Below are 23641 nucleotides of genomic sequence, written 5' to 3' on the forward strand. Positions count from 1 at the left end.
TCTCACTTGGAAGTCATGATGCTCTTCATTTCCCATTCATAGCCATCACTGCAAAAGTTTGCGGGGGGAGGCGGTTGGTGAATGCCAAGAAGTTCTTGCTGGGCTCAGAACTTAAGCTAGATTTTTATATCAAGTCCACTGTGAGAACAAACTTGCCTTTTTAAGAAAGAATGAAATCTAATTTCCAACAGTTTGATGGACTGAATGTACAGCTCCTAGGAGCAAAGTGAAAAAGGATGGGGGACTCGAAGGAAGACCCTGCCAATGGTAGGGCAAAAGCCCTTTGGATGCTGACAGAAATTATGAGGGGATGATAGTGAAAGCAATGAGACTAGCGGAGGATTATGCCTGGCACCCTCCTCCATCCCAGGAATCTGCAGGTAGAAAAGGTGGCTAGAGAGGTGAAAAAAAAAAAAAAACAAGATAAGCTGAGGGCAGAAGCTGAAAGCAAAAGACCATTGTGTCAACTTCCCATTCCAAATGCTGGAAGGAAACTTTATGGGAGCAGGGCAGAAACTTTAGTGGAGGAAAGCAAACACATATATTACTGTGTTTAGAAACAGGAGAGGCTACAGCAAGATGCTCCTAATCTCCCAGGATATGTAAGAAATCCAGAAGTTTCTGCCTGACCCCTCTACGTGTACCTGCAGGAGTGAGGCTCATATACTGAGGAGGCAGGGTGGACAGCCAGGGCTGGGGAAGATGATGGACACTGCTGAGTCTCTGCCCTAAGCAGCATTTGTGAGAGCAGGGCCACGACCAAACCCCATGCATCACTTGCATCATCTGCCCCAGGGACAGACCGTGAGTCCAACATAATTAGTACTACACTAGAGAACAGTGGCCAAGGGCCACAGGAGATGTTACTCTCCATCAGAGCCAGATGAGAAGGCTGCCATGAAGTCATTGCAGAGGCTATCCCTGGATCTTTCCCACTCACAAAGAAGAGGGCAGGGCAGAGTTTTGAAACTGAATATTGACTGTGTTTATGAGAAAGAAACTTTATTTTTTTGTCACATCAGTTTATTGAGGAAATTCAGATGCTAGAGATTAATTCTAGTCACTTGATTACTTTTCAGTGTGTCAAAAAAGACTCCAAAGTCTATAAGTCATTTAGTTATACAATTACTTTCCCATATTTTATTCAAGAACCTAAAATTCAAATAAAACAAAATGTACAAGTCAATCTAAAAACTGCTTTTTTCCCCCGAAAGGGTAGTGACTGAGGGTCATGAAATACAGTGATATGAAGGAAGGACAAAAATCGAAATGTAAAAGACAAATATTTTTGCTGGGTTTCATTTTCAAAGTTTAAAATCTTTCCAACTTCAAAAAAAAATTTGTACCAAAAAAGGAATTGATACTTTTCATTCCAGTCTTGTCAACTTTAGCCAAAGCCTTCTGAGCTGTAGTCATTTTGCTATATTTTTTTTTCAGTCTTCAAATCTTTAGTATTAAACTTAGTGTAATCTTCTTTTACTTCTATGGGTTCATGTGATAACTTTACTTTCTTTGATGGGGGCTTTGGCAATGAAGCTGAAGGTTCTGGAAGTTTTAAATATTTAGATAAGTCATCATTTAATTCTTTAGGGATATAATCAGCTATCAGACCATGGGCATAACAAATATAGTTCTCTTCCTTGTCACTGGAAATCTGGTGACTAGAGAAACATGTGTTTGACTGCACCTGAGCACCGATATTGATGCTATTGGTTTTTAATGCTGCCATAGTCTGATTAACCTTTTTTCTCAGTCACTTTAATGTCTTCTCTTTACTGCACTTATAATATTTCCTTTTGTCTATTTCTTTTTCCTCTGTCATGTGTTGAAGTAACTTTTCAAGTTCAGGAAGTTTCAGCAACAAGATGCAATTCAGAAACACATCACCCACCACAACCTGATCTAGAGGCTGAAACTTTCCCTCCTTATCAACTTTTATAAGGTAGTAGAGGAACCGAAATAAAGGGTCTATGGGTGTGGCAAAGTGGAGAAGACCTCCTGACTGAACTGATTGATTTATAAATCATGAATGGTGTTTTACCTTGAAAACTTTTATTTCAATCAGCTGCTGTAGACACATATTGAACAAGTAAAGGGTTCCTGAGTAGGCATGGAAATCTCAGACCAAAATGAGATTAACTACAGAAAATGAACTTAGGACAGCTACATGCAAAAAAAAAAAAATGAAGCCTGAGCACCAACTTACACCATACACAAAAATAAATTCAAGGTGGATAAAAGTTTTAAATATAAGTTGTGACACCATTAGAGTCCTAGAGGTGAACATAGTCAGGAAAATCTCAGATATTTCACGCAGCAATATTTTCACTGATATATCCCCTAGAGCAAGGGACATAAAGGAAAGAATAAACAAACAGGATCTCATCAAAATTAAAAGCTTCTGCACAGCTAAAGAAAACTGTATTAAAATAAAAAGAGAACCAACCATATGGGAAAACATATTTGCCAATGATACCTCAGACAAGGGTTTGATCTCCAAAATATATAAAGAACTCACATGACTCCACTCTTAAGAAGACAACAACCCAATTAAAAAATGGGCAAAAGACTTGAACAGACACTTCTCCAAGGAGGACATACAGAGGATCCAGAGACACATGAAGAGATGCTCAGTATTGCTAGCTATCAGAGAGATGCAAATTGAAACCACAATGAGATACCACTTTACACAAGTCAGAATGGACATCATAAACAAAGCAACAAACAACAAGTGTTGGAGAGGTTGTGAGGAAAAGGGGACCCTAGTTCACTGTTGGTGGGATTGCAGACTGGTACAACCACTATGGAAAACAGTATGGAATTTTCTCAGAAAACTAAAAATGGACCTGCCTTTTAATCCAACAATTCCACTGCTAGGATTATATCCTAAGAACCCTAAAACACCAATCCAAAAGAACCTATGCACACCAATGTTCATAGCAGCACAATTTACAATAGCCAAGAGCTGGAAGCAACCTAGGTGCCTGTCAGTAAATGAATGGATCAAAAAATTATGGTATGTATACACAATGGAATTCTATGCAGCAGAAAGAAAGAAGGAGCTCCTACCCTTTGTGACAGCATGGATGGAACTGGAAAGCATTATGCTGAGTGAAATAAGCCAGGCATTGAAAGACAAATACCATGTGATCTCACCTTTAACAGGAATCGAAACAACAAAACAAGCAAGCAAAATATAACCAAAGACACTGAAATAGAAAACAAGCTGACAGTGACCAGAGGGAAGAAGGGAGGGAATTTTAGGGGGAAAGGGGAAGGGTTTTCGGGAACAAGTGTAAAGGACTCATGGACAAAAAGCAGGGGGTGCTGGAAATGGGAGGGAGGTGGGGAGGGCTGAGGGGGTGGGTTGGGATGGGGGTAAAAGGCAGAAAACTATACTTGAACAACAATTAAAATAAAAATTAATAAAAAGAGAAAATGAAGTTATATATTTGGCACATCTGAATTACGCTATCTACATACAGCCTACGAAGGATATCTATGTAGAACCCAGTATTTAGCTAGAGTGGTCTAATGTGTGCTCCTTGTGCCCAGTGCCCCTGCCCAGTACTCCCCATAGCCTACTTCTACCCTTACTTCCCTCATTTCTATCTTCTCTCTCCTCCTGTCACTTCCTGACTCTTTAGAAACTTTCTATTTGTCTTCAGTGCAATGCAGTAAGGATATAGCAATAAGGTGAGAAAGACTGTACCCTTACTACAACTTAATAGCTTTTGATGATCCATGAGCCCTGTGGTAACAAAACAGTTGCATCAGTTGAGTTTTGCTATGGCCGGCTCTAGCGTCTGTTATTAGGGCACACTGCTGAGTCTTTTGACTCTATATTTTTACCCAAAAGTCACATTTTCCTCTTAGTTGGAACCAATTTGACTCAATTTATAGTTTTCACAAAACCACATGATCATCTCAATAGATGAAGAAAAACTATTTGACAGACTCTTTTGTAATAAAAACAATCAAAAACTAGATCTGTAGGGAAACTTCCAAATCTTGAGAAAGAAGGACTACACTGAAGTTAGCACAGACAGAATCTCAAGTTAACACATATCAACTAATCCAGCCTGTATTTTGCTGAGAACCTATAAGTGCTCCAGCAAAGTGTCCAAACTCATGCTGTTTTGTTTCTGAAGTTATAATGAACTCATATTTAAAAAATCCCTGTATATCAGTATATCAGACACTTTTACAACTTCTGGGCCAACTCACTGTTGGCCTATCATTGTCGAACTATTAAACAAAGGTATTCTTATTTAGGTAAAATGTGTTTATATAGAAATTGGAGTTTTTAAATAGCAATTATATTGTAATGTTAATAATATTTTATTTTTGTCAAAAAAAGTCAACCAGCTTTTCAAATTATATTGGTGACTAGGGATGGGAGGATTTTACGTCGGCACACACAGATCAGGAACTGGGGCCTGTTGGCTGGACACAGCTCTCAACCCCAGATCTCATTCTAGTTTTTGCTAGATAACTAGATAACTAAAGGGGCAGATCCCTGGGAAAAGCACAAAGGTAAAGGGAAGTCCCTGCAATTTTCAGGAAGCGACCTTTTAAAGAAAAGAGTGAAGGTGGCCAGGGAAGGGGCTGGATACTCAAAGCCCTGGGGAATTTTTATCACAGCTTCATGTGGGCAATGGTGAAACAATCCAAGTCATGACAATTCTTCAAGATCCTTGAACTAATCTACACTTTATTATTTTATCCCCCTACCAGGTCAGTTTTTTTTTATTGTGGTAAATATACATAACATAAAATTTACTATTTTAACCATTATGATTCAGTGGCATTAAATTCATTTTCGCTTTGTTGTTTAACAATTACCACCATCTTTCTCCAGAATTTTTCATTTTCCCAAACTAAAACTCTGCACTCATTAAACACTAACTCTCCATTCTCCCCTCCCCACAGCTCCTGGCAACCACCATTCTGACTTTCTGCCTCTATGAATTGAACCAGTCTAGGTACCTCACTGAAGTGGAATCACATAGTATTTATCTTTTTGTGACTGGCTTATCTCACTGAGCATAATTTCTTCAAAATTCCTCCAGGCCATAGCATTGGTTAGAATTCCCTTCCTTTTTAAGGCTGAGTAATATTTCATTGTGTGCATATATCACACCCTGTTTATCCATCCATTCATCAGTTGAGGGACACTAATTATTTCCACATTCAGGCTGTTGTGAATAATGCTGTTATGAACATTGGTGTACAAATCTGTTTTATTCTCTGCTTTCAATGTCTTTGGATATGTCCACTTTTGGAAGTGGAATTGGTATTCTATGCAATCAATTATATGGTAATTCTGTATTTTTGAGGAAACACCATACTGCTTTCCACAGTGGTGATATCACTTTACATTTCCACTCAAATGTTATTCTAAAATACATTGTGATGCATTCAAGTCCAGCTATGACTAAAGCAGTGTTTTGGAACCAGAAAAGAAGAATAATGTGTCCTTGACCTTTAGAAATTGCCCCCACAGCCCTGGCTGGTGTGGCTCTGTGGATTGAGGGCTGGCTTGTAAACCAAAGGGTGGCTGATTTGATTCCCATTCAGTGTACATGCCTGGGTTGTGGGCCAGGTTCCCAGAGGCAGGTGCGTGAGAAGCAACCATACATTTCCACATGTATGGAAAATGAAAAATTCTGGAAAAAGATGGTGGTAATTGTTAAACAAAAACACATGTATGTGTGTTTCTCTCCCTCTCTTTCTCCCCACTTTCCCTTCTCTAAAAGTAAATAAACAAAATCTACAAAAAAGAAATTGCCTCCACAAATTCTAACAAATTTTGATAAATTCTCATTTGTCTATAAATTTAAGTCATAAGAAGAAAACACATAAAACATTATTTTATTTTATTTTGATTTTGATTTTATTTATTTATCCTTAGAGGGGAAGGGAAGAAGAGAGGGAGAGAAATATCAATGTATGGTTGCCTCTTGTGTGTCCCTTGCTGGGAACTGGTCTGCAACCCAGGCATGTGCCCTGACTGGGAATCGAACCGTGGTTGTTTTGGTTCCCAGGACCGCGCTCAATCCACTGAGCTACACCAGCCAGGATAAAGCATTATTTTAAAATAATACATCAATACACTTCTATTCAGGATACTATACAGAAATGATATAGCCCTTTGATTTCTTTTGAAAAGATTGACTGTAAAATCTGAGAGAGGTTGATAAATTTCTTTACAAAAAAGTTTGCACAAATCCACAGCTATATGACAGATCCTGGCAGATTCCTCTACTTGAGGGGGTTGGAGGAAGGATAGCCTCTTCTAAGGTTATATACTGGGAAAAATTAAGTTCCATGTTGTATGGCCCAGGGGTCAGAGCTTGCATGACAATTATGATGTTGATGGAAGAATCTGTGCATTGAGAGTGAAGATGAGAGCACATTCACTGTGTCCCCTAAGAGAGAGTAAAATTCACCTACAAATTTCAACCATGCTTATGACTATTAATAACTAATTATTTATGCCAGTATCTATAATATTCAATGATTGAGGCTTACTTATGTTCTCACTTTAGTAAGTTCCCAAGTGCCCAGAGAGATTCCTTCCCTATTTCAAAAAACTGTTTCAGTTACTATGGCAACAGTGCACAGAGAAGTGGGGAGCTTTCCTCAGGCATGAGAGTGATCTGTCCTCTCATTGGCCAAACAGGGCAATTCAGGAGATTAACATGTGGCACAAATACAAGTAAGTGTGCAGTCCACTTCAGAAAACTCGAAAAGGTATTTTCAGGTCAAAGTCTCTCACAATGCAACTATATCACACCTTAATCAAGTGCTCTATTTTGTACTGAAATGAAGAAATTGTTTTTAGTGTCCAAAGTAGATACACAGAGGATAGCAGTTTGTGGTACACTACAAGTTTGCTGCTAAGGAAGCACCCAAGGCATAGTGAGGCAACTCATGGGCCATGGGCCATGTGCCAGCCTTTCAGCCATTGTGGGGTGCCACCTACAAGGAGGGGCACTGGTGAGGGAATTGCCTCCTGGCCTATCCTTGCCATGGAACTCCAGGAAAAGGGTTGGATGTCAAATGAGAAACAGATTTAGCAGGAGTAGAGAAGAAAACAGAATCCTTGTTTATTGACAGTTTGGTAAAGTTTGTATCACGCTGTTTCATTGCAGATCTCCACCTTCTCAGACCATCACAATACCTTGGGGCAAAGCAAGTGAGACCAGTGGTAGAGGTCTTTTTTTTTCACAGAGAGTGAGAAAGCAAACAAATACCATGTCAAAAATTAAAGTTGCTCATTGGTTCAGTGAAATAAACCAGACGAAAGGGACAAATAGTGTATGATTCCACCTATATGAGGAACCCAGAGTAGTCAAATTCAAAAGAAAGGAAGTAGAATAGGGTAGAGGAATAGGGAGTTATTTTTTAATGGGACCAGTTTCAGTTTGGGAAGATGAAAAGTTCTGGAGACAGTGGTGGCAGCTACACAACAAGGAGAATGTACTTAATGCCAAGGAATTTTAAAATACTTGTATAATTTGTATACTTTACTACAATAAAAAAATTAAAATTACAAAACCATAGGCATGCTATGTATTGATCAAATTCAGTATTGGTCACACAGCCAATAAATACTGAGTTTAGCATGAGCTGGCCCTTGCTCAATAAGGGCCGTGGGGCGTGCAAACATGGACAAAAAGCGGTGTGTCCAGCAGACCCTCACTGACACCCAGGAGTCCGCAGAAGTCTGGTCCTCCAGGTAGGTATACGGCTGTGAGTGGGGCAAATCCCAGGAATGGAGAAACCATCACACAACTGTATGACCATTAATGAATCCCAGAAAAGAGAGCAAGTTTTCCATGAAAGCAGAGATCCACATTTATAACCCATGTGGCTTAGACATTATTAATAAATGTGGCAGCAGTACCATTCAGTCACTCTACCCTTTGGCACTTGGGTGCCTGGTAGCACCTCTGACCATAAACACTGCCGTGTTTCTGAAAGAAAGGTGAAGGGAAGGGAAGAGATCTACACAAGCTAAGTCTAAATCAGCCCAGCAGACAATAAGGAGGAAAGGGTGAGGAGAGGCTATTTGAGAGGGGAGGGGAGGAAAAGGGAGAGAAGGAGGGAGGGGAAAGGGATGGGTCCTGAAGGTAAAGTTGGAGTGGATAAGAAAGTGGGAGGTAAGAAAGGAAGATGGAGATGAGGGCAAAGAAGGGAGAAAGGGAAGGGGGAGAGGAGAGGAGCTTTGTTTTTCTGCAAGGCTAAATAAAACCAAAGCTCTTTGTTTTGTGTTGAGGAGTGGATAAGAATAGAGCATGTGCCTGTGGATGGGTATTCACCGTAATCTCACTTTCTTGCTCCACTTTTGGTGAGAGAATAAGGAGCGGAGGTTTTATCTAAACGGAAAACTGGAGTTTGTTTTTTTTTCGCCCCCTTGGAATGAACTAAGGTCAAGAGGGAAACCTGCACTCCTTCACTGAACACATTTAAGAACACAATGTGATTAGCATCTCTTCTGTTTTCTGGGCTGCTTCAACTCGGGGTTTCTGGAAACACAAAGAAGTCTAAAGATGTTGTTCATTAATAGTTAACTGCTTATGTTGCTGAGAACTTGGTCCAAGAAGGACACTTAGGGCCCTCTACCCAGTGGGATTTGTAAGTGCAATCCCAGAGTCAGAAACTATGAGAGATAGCACCTGTCAAGCACAGAATATGGAGCTTTGGGTAAATTCTAACTGAAACCTAAAGAACATGTCATTTGACTTCCCCTGGTCTCTGTATAGACAATTTGGTATTTCTCATGGTGAAATTCTGAGTGTCAGGAATGAAGAGCATACTTGTTCCAATCCTGGCCAAAAGTGAATGCTCAGAGCACAGCCTTCTGTTTAGATTTTAATTGTTTGTATTCCTGCCTAAGAAGATTGATCCTAAAACCAGTTGCAAAAAAGATAATATGTAGCAGTTAATGTATTGAAACAGCCAGTGGAGGGTATAGGAAATATTACCACAGATAGCACCACAGGAAAATTTCACAGAGAAGACCATTCACAAAATTTATCCATTTACAGATTCTATTAGTACTGGGTTATTCTATCTCAAAAAATAAATCCAAAGCTGAGAAGATTATTTCCTGGCTTGTGCATAACTTTTTAGTTAACTGAGCAAATGTGAATCAGAGAGATCAATTTCTCCTTTACTTTTTTGAAAGGTCACAAAAGAAGACTGTCAACCAGACAGATGTAATCACTGATTTCTTTTATGAGTTCTTCAAAAGTTTGAAGGCTGCTAAATGTGTCAGATTAATGTGTCTCCCCCACAACCAGATTCTTTGATATGAATCATGGGGAATTTTTTCTCCTCCAGAAAATGGTTCTGCAATTTTGAAAAAATAGTTCTCTCTGTATCTTAATATTTTTGGTGGGGGGGGCGGGCGGGTAATGTCATGAAAATAATCTGGTTAATAGAATCTCCATTTTCTATGTCTTCATAGACTCAAAAATTTCTTTCAAGTGTCAATCTCAATCAAATGAGGGCAAAGTGTTACAGAGCTTGGGATTCTGTTATTTTATTAGCCATAGTTCCTTGATTATCCTGATTTGTGGATTTGAGGAGAATTTAATATTGATTTCTCTCTAGCACTGAATAATTTTTAGAAAAAACACAGTCTGAGTCTAATTGCCAGACCCATACTACACACACGAAAGCTGTGAATACAAGCTGTGATCACGAATCACGTGTATGTGCCTTTGATTGTGTGGGACTCGAATAAGATTAAGATTTTTTTTCTTCCTTAATTATTCAGAGTTAAGTGTGATGAAAATTAAAACTAAACATATGGATGTGATCATGAAGGGTTTTTCTAATAGTTCTTTTTAAGTACGTTTAATGTGCTAAGGGCACTAATTCCTTTAAATATCTATTTAAGGAAAGACTTCCTAGAATTTGCTCTAATTTTAGGGGAGTTTACGGTATGTTCTTTTTCTTAATTCAGTGCCATACTCAGCAGTGTATCATTTCAAAATGCAAACAGCTTCTTCTTTCCCCCCTTTTTTTAGTTCCCCGCAACATCCACTCTTACTGATTTTGTATTGTTACTTAGTTTTTAGCAGAATGAACTGGTCAGATTCAGACACACTTTTATTGTAAATTCAAACAGACTAAAATTAAATATTAAGAGTTGAATCCTTTCCATAATAATCTGTGCTGCATGTCCATAATAATCTGTGCTGTGGTATATTTGTGACTTGATTCACAGTTTTCTTTGATAATGGCAAGAGGTTGAATGAAACAGGTTATCCAGAAACCAAGATAATCAGAGAATTTTTTTTTAAAGTTCATAATCTTTATTATTTTTTCTTTTTTTTAAAAATATATTTTATTGATTATACCATTACAGTTGTTCTATTCCCCCATTCAATCCCTTCCACCCGCACCCTCCCTCCCCCACCATTCTGCCCCCCTTACTTTATAACCACGTGTCTCAAGTTCTTTGGATTCTATATTTCCCCTATTCTCGCCCTCCCCCCTATCTATTTTCTACCTACCATCTATGCTATTTTCTGTGCCTTCTCCCCCCTTCTCCCCCTCCCACCCCCCTGTTTCTAACCCTCCATGTGTTCTTCATTTCTATGGTTCCACTCATGATCTAGCTGTCCTCTTGGTTTGCTTTTGTTTTAGGTGTGGTTGTTAATAGCTGTGTGTTTGCTGTCCTTTCACTGTTAATATTTTTCATCTTCTTTTTCTTATATAAGTCCCTTTAGCATTTCATATAATAAGGGCTTGGTAATGATGAACTCCTTGAACTTGACCTTATCTGAGAAGCACTTTATCTGTCCTTCCATTCTAAATGAAAGCTTTGCTGGATAAAGCAATCTTGGCTGTAGGTCTTTGGATTTCATGACTTGGAATACTTCTTTCCAGCCCCTTCTTGCCTGTAAGGTCTCTTTTGAGAAATCCGCTGACAGTCTGATGGGTACTCCTTTGTAGGTGACTGTCCCCTTATCCCTTGATGCTTCTAGGATTCTCTCCTTCATTTTGGTCTTGGCTAATGTAATTATGATGTGCCTTGGTGTGTTCCTTCTTGGGTCCAACTTCTTTGGCACTCTCTGAGCTTCCTGGATTTCCTGGAAGTCTATTTCCTTTGCCAGACTGGGGAAGTTCTCCTTTATTATTTGTTCAAATATGTTTTCCACTCGTGGCTGTTTCTTTCCCCCTTCTGGTACCCCTATAATTCGGATGTTGGAACGTTTAAAGATGTCCTGGAGGTTCCTAAGCCTCTCCTCATTTTTTTGAATTCTCATTTCTTCATTCCTTTCTGGTGGGATGTTTTGTTCTTCCTTCTGGTCCATTCCATTGATTTGAGTCCCAGTTTCCTTTCCATCACTATTGGTTTCCTGTGCATCTCCCTTCATTTCAATTAGTTTAGCCTTCATATGTTCCTCTAATTTGTGACTATGTTCCTCTAATTTGTGACTATAATCTACCAGTTCTGTGAGCATCCTGATAAATAGTGTCCTGAATTGTGCTTCTGAGAGGCTGGCAATTTCTTGGTCGCTGAGAGTTATTGGCTCTTGGACTTTGAGTTCTTCTTGTGCCATCTTTCGGGTTGTTTGTGCCTGTTCCATAGCAGGATCAGAGCCCTAAAATGTTCACTAGAACAGGGCAACTAAGTCGCTCGGTTGTGACGCCGTATGTGGGGGCGGGGTCAAAGAGCGACAATGGCTCACACCGGTATTGCAGGGCAACTAAGTCGCTGGGTTGTGACGCTGTATGTGGGGGCGGGGTCAAAGAGGGACTATGGCATCCTGTCTGCCGCCTGCCGCCACAGCCCTCACCGGTGCCGCAGTTGTTGCCGTCACCTGGCCCACGCGTTTCGTCCCACTGCTCGCGAGTGTGCCACTGCCGTCAGCCCTCGTCCCCTGGGGCCTGCGTGGTCTGTCTCACTGTGCGCGAATATGCGCCTGTGGTCTGCCCCGCACCCCAGCTGGTTCTCGTCTGCCTGCGCGCCTGGGTCGGGGGCCCTGTCCTGCCCGACCGTGCTGGCTGCTGGCTCTGCCCCTCTTACCGTCCCCGTTGAATGGTTAGATGTAGTCTGACTTCCGTATAATTCAATTTTCTGTCCTTTGGTTGTGTCTTTGTTTCTCCAAACCTTTGTTTTATTCAAACTTGGTTGTGGGAGAAGGCACAGTGTTTCCACCTATGCCTCCATTTTGGCGGAAGTCCGATAATCAGAGAATTTTTAAAGTCTGTTTGTGGAATGCATTAACTAATTTTAAAAAACTAATTTAATCTTATATTTAATCTAGACTAACACAGATACTTATCTTCCTTTGGAAAATGCTAATGGTATGTTAAGAGGTAGGTGGCTCAGAAATTTGTTGAGTGACAAAGAGAAACCACTTGAGATTTAAAAGTTGTTGCAGGTTTTCATGGCACCAAATAGACAATCTCCAAATGGTTCTTCCTCTGACTCTTTGCAGGTTTCAGAAATGCAAACCGGGGACAAAGGAACATGGAGCTGCAAGTTTCAAGACCCAAAACATTCCTTCTTAGACAGACTGACCTCAGATTTCCCCTTCTGTTTGCCTGGCACATCCCCCAAGTCCTCTTGGGCAACCTGGTTCCATTCTTCCACCCCATATCTACTTTCCCTTCCCATCTGTGCCTCTGAAATTGCTAGCTGACTGCACATTTAGCTGAGTTCACATTTCTTTGCTTAACCATAAACTCTTAGGTGCATTTCCAAGGGGAATCCAATTGCCATCCAACTCTGAATTGGTCCTTATACAACTGGTCCCTTCTGCCTTCCTCCTAAACTCAGGTTAGGCAGGACTTAGCAGAATGCTGACTGTCCACAGGGACACACCAGCTCCCAGTAAATCTGACTGGGTTACCCCTGCCAGATCTCTGTGACCTTAATACAAATTCCAAATACAATTGGATCTAGCAGAGCTAATCACATCTAGATATGATGGGTGGCTATTCAAAAACAAACAAGAGAGGAAACTTTGCAGTAGTTCTCCATAGCATCCAGCATTTTAAAGAAAGCAGAGCAAAGAAACAAAACCATAGAACTGAGTTTATCCCATTTCCGGCAAGACCAATAGTCTGCAATAACAACCCAAAGGCAGGGAAACTGATGGGATATTAAGTTACAAAACACCAACATTTGCATAGTAATTACCATTAATTAAGAAAGAAAGATATAACTTGTTTGTTATAAACACCACCAGGTCTTGAGCAAACACCAAGAGCTCACCACAGAGCCAAACCAAGCATCTGTCTAATCAAAGTCACTTTCCAAAGCATTTTATTATTTTTTTCCAAAGCATTTTATTGATGCAACTGCAAAGTGCACATTTTATCACACATGCTAATAATCCTTGTTTTGTCACCTACATTTTAATCATTTGTTCTGGGCTTGTTTCTCAAACAATTAACACCAATAAATAAATGGTCAGAATACCTTGTATCATATATGTCTAATTGCAGTCAAGATAAGTTCTTGTTTGCATGTACATTTCAATTTACTTCTGGGGATAATGTTTGTTAATTGTATTTCTTTATATGCAGGCAAAGAAAAAGGCAGCTCAGGCAAAAAAGGACTAAGTGTTCTCCTCTTTCCCTTTGTTCCCACAAGAAGCTAAAGTCACTTCAAGAGGTACTTAATCCCATCATCCGTGGTTACAATTGCCTTGCAGCATCTATCAAACAGAATCCAAAGTAAAATGATGCAGCTATATTGTGTAATTAAAAGCAATTCAGATATTTATTGCTTGGGGCCCTTTATGGGTCCAAATATGTAAAATGGCCCTGCAGGGATCCTAAACACTGTACTCTTTTAAATTTGGTCAGCATCAATATCTGGAGGAAAGGGAGAAACATGGAAGGAAAAAAACAAATAATAACAAAAAAGCCCACCACCCTCTCCTAGTGTGAATTGTAAAAAAAAAAGAGGAGAGTAAAAATCTGAAGTGGTGAAAAATACCCCACAATCCCTGGTACAAAATGAAACAGAGAAGGAATGGAAGGAGAAAAAAGAAAACTGATGCTTTTCAACTTCACCAGTCCCTGTCCCTATCAAATTCTGCACTTAAAGAAAAAAAATGTGAATACTACTGGCTGAGTCTCTTCAACATGAATGAAACAAGCTTGTAGGATTTATGATATAAAAGTAGAGGCTATCTGAAAATTTCAGCTTATTAAGAAAAATACAAAGTAAATTTGTGGTGTGTCTAATTCCACAGTTTCTTGTAAAGGCAAGGTATGAGAAGTACTTTTTAAAGGTATGGCCCAGATTTATAAGCAATTTATTTAAATTATTTTAAAAAGTTAAGTACTTAGCCCTTTCAACTTCATATTTGGCTTTTTAAGTCAACATGAATTTAACACAATGTTTTCAGCTGTATACATATAACAAAGAGCCCCGAGCAATGGCAGCAAGCTGGGAACAGACAAAATTTTCTGGTTTTTATTCTTGGCTAAAACATTCTTAAGTGAAAACGTAACTCTCAACAGATGTAAAACTAGATGTTAAAATAATAATGTATGTTTAAGTTTTATCATTTCCCCTTTTATAATAAAAAAATGGGAAGGAAGTCTTCCTGTTGATTTATGAAAGAATTTCAGGAAAAAAATGCTGAGTGCATGCCTCAGTGGCCTACTGGATGTCAAGGAACTTTTCAGAAAAAACACTAGGTTACTCTCAGGATAAGGTGCATTTGGGAAGCAGCTGATGAGTGGAAATGCTCCACTCCATTTCTCCAGAACAGAGTTTCCACAGCAGCATCTAGAAATACTTTTTAAGATACAGATTGGTGGGGAATGTAATTGTGGCCTAAAGCTACAATGTGTGAGTATGTGAGTGTCATATGATTTGTCATTCAAATGATAAAATGATTGTCATAAGTGAACTGTCATTCATTTAAGCACAAAGCTATCCTCATTCTTCACACAAATATTCTAACAATTTAAAGTGAGTGCAAAAACCTACAACTGAAAATGCAAAAGTACTCTGTGTTTGAGTTTGCAAAAGTAAACTCAAAAGTTTAACCTTATATAAACTACTGATGCCAAAAGGAAAAAATTTTGTCTTTAGTAGAATCAAACTTTTAAAAAATCGATCATTAAAAAAAAATCTGAAAGCCCTGGCTGGTGTAGCTCAGTGGATTGAGCGCGGGCCTGCGAACCAGACGATCGCGGTTTGATTCCCAGTCAGGGCACATGCCTGGGTTGCAGGCTGGTTCCTTGCAGGCTAACTACCAGCAGGGGACGCACAAAAGGCAACCATACATTGATGTTTCTCTCCCTCTCTCCTTCCCCTCTAAAGATAAATAAATAAATAAAATCTTTATAAAAAAAATCTGCCATCCATACTTTTCAATTATATTGAGCATAGTGTTAGAAATGCTATAGATGCTCAAATGGTTTTATATTGTTAAAACAAGTATTTCCTAGAAGTTCAAACTTATTTATTATTATTATTCAGTGTTCAGTTTGTCTCCAAGTGCTCATTCAAAATCACTAACTCTCAAATGGTGGGGGTTATGGGGTTGATATCCCCCCACCACCATATTCTTATCACCCTTACCTTTTGGCTGTCCTGGTGAGGTAACACACTCTAGGGGGCTGAGAATAGCAAGTGGATGACAGAAGTACCCCTAAGCTTGATTCTCTTTCTCTGTACCATCACTGTCAAATTTCCCAGATAACCGATTTCATGATCAGGCATCAGTGCTTTCCCCGCCCACCCCCCAACTGTGTTGCTCAAGTTAAGCTACACTTTTTTTGGAGGGGAGGAAGGGTATGGCACTGAAAAAAACCCCACCAAACCTTTATTTTTGATTTATCAAAATGTCTGTTTCATGTCCTACAGATTTTTTTCACTAGCTTGGATCAAGATAGGCATGTACTTTCTCTGAACAGGAGACATTTTAGGAATACCCAAAACTCAACTAAACAAGAAAAACAAATTCATTGATAATGAATTTTCAGCAAAAGTCTGAACTGCACTCTGTCTCCTATAGCAAGTACCACTGACAGCTGTTTTTTTCTATATTTCTTTCCTCTTTTGCCCCAGAACTCCATACTGCTCCCTTGGCCCTGATGTGCCCCTGGAGCTCCCCAGGGATGGTGCCTACCACAGCCTGCCAGGAGCAGCCCCACAACCGGCCCTTCAATTCTTGCCATTGATCCAGCAGTGTGCACGCTGGCTAAATGCTGCCGGGTCAAGCTGGAGAGCAGAACTTGAAAATGCAGTACTAATTACTGTGATTACAATCTGTGTCTCAAGTAGCTAAGACCTCAGGGAAGTGTCTATAGATGATCTGTCTCTGAATCAAAAATCTCAGTTTGAGAGACACAAAATCTATACATCAGACTTTCCAACTCGTTAAGTCATAATATGGGCATCACGTCATTCATGATACCTTCTCCCAAAGCTTATGAACTACTGCAAGCCCAACATACAGAAAACCTGAGACAGAGAATAAAAATAGTCAGACAGAACCCATGCAGCTGCAAAAGTTGCAAGCACCAAAGCCCTGCAACACGATGCTCAGATGGCAATTTTCTTCAGGTGACCTGAGACTCTCTGAAGCCTAACAAGAGAGTGAAAGGGTGCTTAAGGAAACATGATCATAGGCATCATCACGCTCCAAAGAGCAGAGACAAATTTATCATGAGAACCTCAAATCTCTTAGTATCCATGTGAGTTATGTGTTGACCACTGAGCTCCAAAATACAGATATGCTAGAGTCAGAGAAAGTGATTTCATAAATATATCTTATATGATGACTAAAACAAAAGAATAAAAAATAAAAAAGAATTAAAAAAATGTTGATGAGAGAGAACACCAAGTTATTTCCTTTGCCTGGGCTCATAAATATCTCTTTAAACAAATTCCAATCACTTGCAAATATGTTGTGGAGCAAGGCAGCTAGTTTTGCTCTGGAGTGCATGGCGTATTTTCCTTTCTTTCACAGACTGTGAGATTTGCTTGTCCCTGACCAAATCTGTACAGAGACAGTTCTTCTCAGGGCATGAAACTTAGAAGTAATTGTTCTGAATCATCATGTAGCATTCCCAAGGAATTTCTATTCTCAGTGATATCCCAATGCTAGGTTTTCAAGCACTGTCATTGAATTGAGTGTGATTTCCCATGTAACCCATCACAGGGGTCCTTCTGCAGCTTGCAGGCACCACACTGGTTTTCTGTGTGCCCATATCAGGGGTTCTGGAGGATGGGAAGGTTTTCACGGGACATACTGACCAGTGGTCTCAAGACCTAACCTGTCATTTTGAGCCTGGCCTGAACCAGTACATGTGTTGAAGATCACAGAGACTTTATAAAACTATGACTTCAAATATTTTTTTCTTTCCTCCCCTCATATCCTTTTTTCAAGTACTCAGTTCAAAACTTGTGTCTGTAAGTGTGTTTATTTGAATATGAAACCACTTTTACTGGGCTCAGTTGTTTTAAATGAAGAACCCTGAAAATAGAAGGCAAACGTTTCAGTGTACTGAAACAGCCAAAAATAATTTTAGGACTGTATAAATATAACTACTCCTTAACAGTTAAGGAGTTGAAATTACATTTGGCCCTTTGAAGGCAACCACAAGGCTGATATGGCCCCCAGCGAAAAAGAGTTTGACACCTCTGCCTTGTACGACACCATAGCCACAGTCTGTCCCTTGCAGGCTGAAAAATAGTTTATTCTACAAGACCACTGAACAGAAAACACACCAAAAAATGCTCTGATCAATGCAAATAACCATAATAAAGACTGTCTCAGAAATAATTTCAATCAATTTTATGCAATCAATTTGTTCTTTCAAGGAGACCTTAATTCATTCAATCCCTGGTTGAGTTGTTACATGAATCAAGAAGGTTTAACTATAAAGATAAAGGCAGATATTGCCATCAGGGAATACCCACGATGGTTTAATTAAAGAATTTTTGCATCTCACTTACAGAATATTGCTCCTTAAGTACAGCACGACATTTATTTAAAATTTCCCAGAGGCAATTAAGCCCTTGATTAACAATAAAATTTTCTTCTTTAGTTTCATTCTCAATTAGCATGAAGCTAATTTCTCATTGCCTGGAACTTCCAGCATGTAGCACTCAATGGATTTAACTTGCATGTGATTCCATATAATCCACCAAAAGAAGGTTAGAAGAGATTCAAGTATACAAAAGCTAGCCTTTTCTAAAGGTTAGAGTTTCTGTGTTGCAGTTTGCCTCACCTGTCACCTTCAACTTGCAACCTAGCCCTGTCCACAGAGGTATGATGACTCCCTTCTGAGTTATGAGAGGAACAAGGGGACCTGGTGACCAGGACACAATTTTTAACTTTGAGAGATCAGTGGCTCTTGAGCTCCAAGAAGAGGCCAAGACAGTCATTAATAACATCCTTGTTCACATGACTGCTCTAGCCTGTGTTTTGAGAAGAAAGAAATGGTCACAAGTCCCAAATAGCTAGCTCGGAAGACCTTTCCCACTTCCCTGGAAAGGAGGTGACTGGTAGGGAAAGAGTAGCAGTGAAGGGCATGGGCTCTGAAATCCAGCAGACTTCGATCTGGCGACACCTTAAGCAAGTTAGTTAACCTCTCTAAATTTCAGGTTCATATTATGAGCTGTATTGTTGTGAGAAGTCAATGAAATGATGCACACAACACACCTGACAAAGTGCCTGGCACATAGCAAATTCAATCAATAATAGCTACTATTAAGGAGGAGACACTACCCCTCCACTTTCCTGACCTCCATAAACTAGACACATGGGTCTGGAACAGGGAACCTAGGACTCTGATCAGGTATGCTGTTCACACACACACACACACACAGGCATGCACACGTGGTGGCAGGCATTCTGCCACATCTCAGGAACACACTGAGGGGACTGGGAGCCTGCTTCCATGCTGCAGGTCAGCACTGCAGAAAATAAAGAAGTCAGATCTACATCTCCTTTCTGATGTCCCCAGGTCTTTAGAACTTAATAGCTTGACGAGCCATATACAAATTTTGCCTTATGAGTGAATTTGTAATCAGCTGTACAATGATGTTTCATGATTATCTATGCACATTTATCTACATCTGAAAAGAGGAAAATCAAAAGAATTTTTTGCTATTCATTTTATTTTAATGTTAGACAAATTTTTATTTATAATTGATTGATTCATCAAATAGATATTAGACACCTAAAGCAAGCAGGATTGGGAGTAAGGGGGTGGGTGAGGATCTGTAAATGAGAAGGAGATAATCACCTTGGGGGAGGTTGAGCTCTAGCTGCAAAGACAGGGGTTTCTAAGGCAAGAGGGCAGATGCTAACACTGATTGGAAAGCAGTGGCCCGAAACTGAGAGGTAGGAGGGGGGATTCTAAAAAGGCTTCTCACCTTGCCCAGTGTAGCTCAGTTGGTTGGGCATCATCCAGCTGAGTGAAAGGTTGCTGGTTTGATTCCTGGCCAGAGCACATGCCTGGGTGCGCACTTGAGAGAGGAAACTGATTGATGTTTCTCCCCCTCTCTTTCTCGCTCCCTTCCCCCCTCTCTAAGGATAAAGAAATAAAATTGGAAAAAGAGAGAGAGAGAGTTGCCATTCAAGCAACTTTTCTTTCATTTTCTTTTTGAAAGCAGCTTCTCAGAGGTGGTGACAACGGGTAGGGGTTTGGGGGTTGAATGACAAATTCCAGAGGCAAAAAGTATATTCTGAGCAAGCAGAATAAAGAAGAGCACAGGCAATCCACCAATTTCCTTTCCTCAATTATCAGTACCAATTTTGCTTTCTTTCCAAATGCCATGCCCACCTCTAACTCTTAACACTGCTTCATACATGTGGGGGATCTAGCTATCTGAAATATCAAGACAGCCTCCTTTTTCTGACCTGTAAAACTAATCAGTGACTAAAACAGAGACACCCAACATCCTAAAATTTTCTGAATGCAAAACTCCCTTTTTTGCTCTCTGATAAGATTTATTTGTGCTTTAAAAATCATCTTAGAAATGTACAGGACTTTGGTAATAACTCAATTTTAAACAGATAGGATCTTCCTTTAAAATCAGAATCATGTCAAAAAAAGATACAACCAGATTATATTTTCCATTACCTGACATTGATGAGAGCATTATGTAGGTACCTCCAAGTGTACCAAGGACATTTGTCTGTATACAGATACATAATGTTAAAATAGAAGGTACCAGGAGTCATATGAAGGCAAACAAACCAGTCTCAGGGTTAGATTTTGTTCTTTTTTTTCTAACATCTATTGAGTCCTTTATTTGCTTCATCGCACTAAACCCTTGCAACAATCCTATAAAATAAGTATTATTATTGCCTCCTATTTTATATAGAGAAACAGGTTTATTTTACTCTGTAATTTTACATTTTCAAACATATAGCTGCTGACCACATTATGCCACATTTTACCACTGATACAAGTTTTCTCAGGGCATTGTACAAGCCAAAGCATATTAATTCACATTCATACTGGCCAGAAAAGCTTTACTCTAAAAAAAAATCCAAAGAATAATAAGAAAAATGCCATTTTTCCCCTTCACAACTGTCTCTATATTCTATTAAAACATGGCTCAGCAACTTTTTCTGAAAGGGCCAGAGAGTAAATATTTCAGACTTTGTAAGCTGAGAGACAAACATGGACATATTATATATGGACTCAAATAACAAGACAGAAGAAAAATGTCCATACAATTTTTGTTGGCAAAATTAATAGTTCACTGAGTATAATTTTTGGCAATACTGTGTTACTCATGAGGGGGAAAAAGGGTATTCTTTGGGTGGGGTGGATAGCATAGCATTTTTCCTTAACTGGAATTCAAAGGTTATGTTCTCCATCACCAAATCATTCATCTAAAAAAAAAAACCTTAGTTTGAGAGCCATACCAAAAAGGTGGGGGGGGGCAGGATTTGGCCTGTGGACCCTGGTTTAGAACTTTTCTCTAAGGGTTTAGCCCCAGACAAATATACTCTGGAAACCCAGAATTTCACAGACACAGGACCAAGTCACAGAGAAGTACCCTGACCACAATCAGGGCAACAGGGGGCAAAATGCTCAGGACTCAGGTCTGTGGCTTTAAATCACAGATGGGTGTATCAGGCCTCGTTATTACTCACAGACATCAATAACTAGAGAGCTTCCAGGTTCCTGCTCCCCTCCTTCCTGTGGGATTCTCATTTTTTTAATATCACTTGATAATTTAGGAGCTTTGAACTCGCTGCCACACCTACCAGTTTGTGCTGCACTACAAAAAAGTCAGGGAGGAAGGGAGGGAGGGAGCGAGGGAAGGAGGGAAGAAGGGAAGGAAGGAGGGAAGGAAGGAAGGAAGGCTGGCCTGACTGGTGTGGTTCAACAGGTTGAGTGTAGTCTTAAAAAGTGAACGGTCATCAGTTCAATTCACTATCAGGGCACCTGCCTGGGTTGCGGGTTCAATCCCAGATGGGATGTGTGCAAGAGGCAATTGATCAATGCTTCTTTCTCGCATTGATGTTTCTCTTCCTCTCTTTCTCCCTCCCTGTTGACCCATAGACAAGGACAATGGGGTGGGGATTGTCTTTGGGAGCAGGGGTTGAATGGGGCAGAGGAGAGCAATGGCGGGGCGGGGGGGGGGGAATGGGGACAAGTGTAACTGAACAACAGTAAAAAATAAAATTTAAAAAAAGGGAGGAAGGGAGGGAGGATGGGAGGGAGGAAGAAGAGCCGGTTTGGTGTGAATCACGAAAAGCAATGCTCTACTTTCTCTTATTTGTTTAATTCTTTTGAAATCACAATTTCTCCCATGTTCCTTAATCTCTCTATCCTGACACCAATAAATTTCTTTTCTGATAAAGTTTTAACAGATCAGTTTTGTGTCCCTAAGTATATCTATCATTTCATCCCCCTTTTAAATACAAAACCCAGAAGCTCCATCTTTTGTGGACTCCTTGCTTTGTGTGACCACGGGGAAGGGGGCATTGGAGGAGAGGGGAGAGAAGTGAGAAGGGCTGTTATTGGCTCACAAAGGTCCAAACAGTATTTGACTAAAAAAATGCAGAGCATGGGAGCAGCATAGAAAAAATGAATCAGAAATCCCACAGACAGAGGAAGGGTTTTTGTTCCTTTTAAAAGATTAAGGATTGTAGGTTTTCATGCTTACTCAGGTGGAACAAGAGAAGATTTTAACCTCTTCATTCAGTTTGGATCTGAACGAAATAAAAGTTGAGCACATTCAAAACATCCATTATAACTTTCTTTTTCCCTTTAAGATGGCAAGACAACATCTGGTGAAAGATTCAGGGTTACAGTCCACTCAATAACAGTCATAGAAAAGAAAAGTCAAGGGCACACCACAAGTGGAAAGGGGGACAGAACTTGTGCTGCTTTTTCCCCGTCTTTCACAGGGACAGATAGTCTAGGTAAAGCTGCCCTGTCATTGTGAAGTAAATTCCAGTTCTAGCATCAAGCAGGACTGACAAATTCTAGTTGTTCAGAATGAATATGACATGTACACAGCTATTTTATAGAAGGAGCATGAGCTGTTTCTATTGAGGAAAGGAACCAGATTTTCCAAATTAGTCCAGCTTGTAGTTCACGGTCTGAATCCCCATTTGTCTGCATCTGTAGTGAACCAGAGCTCCTGACGACTAACAATGCCTTCAGGAAGTAGTTAAACACCACTATGTTGTACACTGGTGGTGCACAAAATAAAAAGCAAGGCAAATAGGCAAATGAAGAGAGGGAGGAAGTTAAGGCAGTAATTTTGACAATGAAGTACAAAGCATTTTCCAGCACTCAAATTACAACAGGGATTCAGTTCAGCCTGAGTGCCCTCCATGTCTACACAGACAAGTCTGTTAATTTCCCTGATAGAGCTAACTGACCAGTAGTTTCATTTATTGATTTTAGAGAGAGGAAGGGAGAGAGAGAGAATGAGAAACACCAATTTGTTGTTCCACCCATTTATGCATTCATTGGTTGATTCCTCTGGGGATCATACCCAAAACCTTGGTATACCTCAACAACACTCTAACCCAATGATCTATCTGGCCAGGCCCAAATTATTTTTTTAATTTTATTTATTGACTTGAGAGAGAGAGAAAGACAAAGAGAGACAGACAGGCAGACACAGAGATATCAATTTGTTATTCCTCTTTTTCATGCATCCATTGGTTGATTCTTGTATGAACGCTGACTAGGGATTGAACCTGCAACCTTTTGCACGTCAGAATGACACTCTAATGAACTGAGCTACCCAGCCAGTGCCCCAGTAACCAAAATTTTTTAGAGATTCTCTCTTCCCTAACCATTCCTACTGCATATTATGTTATTGGAATTATAAGATTTTAAAAATTAATCTAAATTTCTGATAAACAATGATAAGGAAGAACAGGAGGTAGTAGCTGGTAGGGATGGGAGGGGGAATAAAAGCACAGGACTGGTTTTAAAAGCCATGATTTTAAGGAGTTATGATTTTCAGAAGTGTTCTTTTTGGTGACCCCAGCACTAACCTGACATATAATAGAGGCTAATTAAATTTAGACATGAGTAAATAAATGAATGCAAAAGCTAAATGTATTAAATTAGCATTAAATACATTCCCCTTTCTTAATTATATATTGGTAACAATTATTGTAAAGCATTTTTTAAAATTAAAGAGAAA

The 23641-nt window shown here is 39.7% G+C and overlaps 1 protein-coding gene and 1 pseudogene across 1 annotated transcript in view; both read right to left on the bottom strand.

Moving 5' to 3' along the window:
* CLYBL (citramalyl-CoA lyase) overlaps positions 1-23641 on the bottom strand; it is a 271761-nt gene that overhangs the window by 128510 nt on the left and 119610 nt on the right. The window lies entirely within an intron of this gene.
* Positions 1382-23641, bottom strand: part of LOC119000677 (ribonuclease H2 subunit B-like) — a 61506-nt pseudogene continuing 39246 nt past the window's right edge.

Source organism: Sturnira hondurensis, unplaced genomic scaffold (genome assembly GCF_014824575.4).
Source record: "Sturnira hondurensis isolate 20B ecotype Veracruz unplaced genomic scaffold, ASM1482457v3 Scaffold0016184, whole genome shotgun sequence".
Classification (NCBI taxonomy): domain Eukaryota; kingdom Metazoa; phylum Chordata; class Mammalia; order Chiroptera; family Phyllostomidae; genus Sturnira; species Sturnira hondurensis.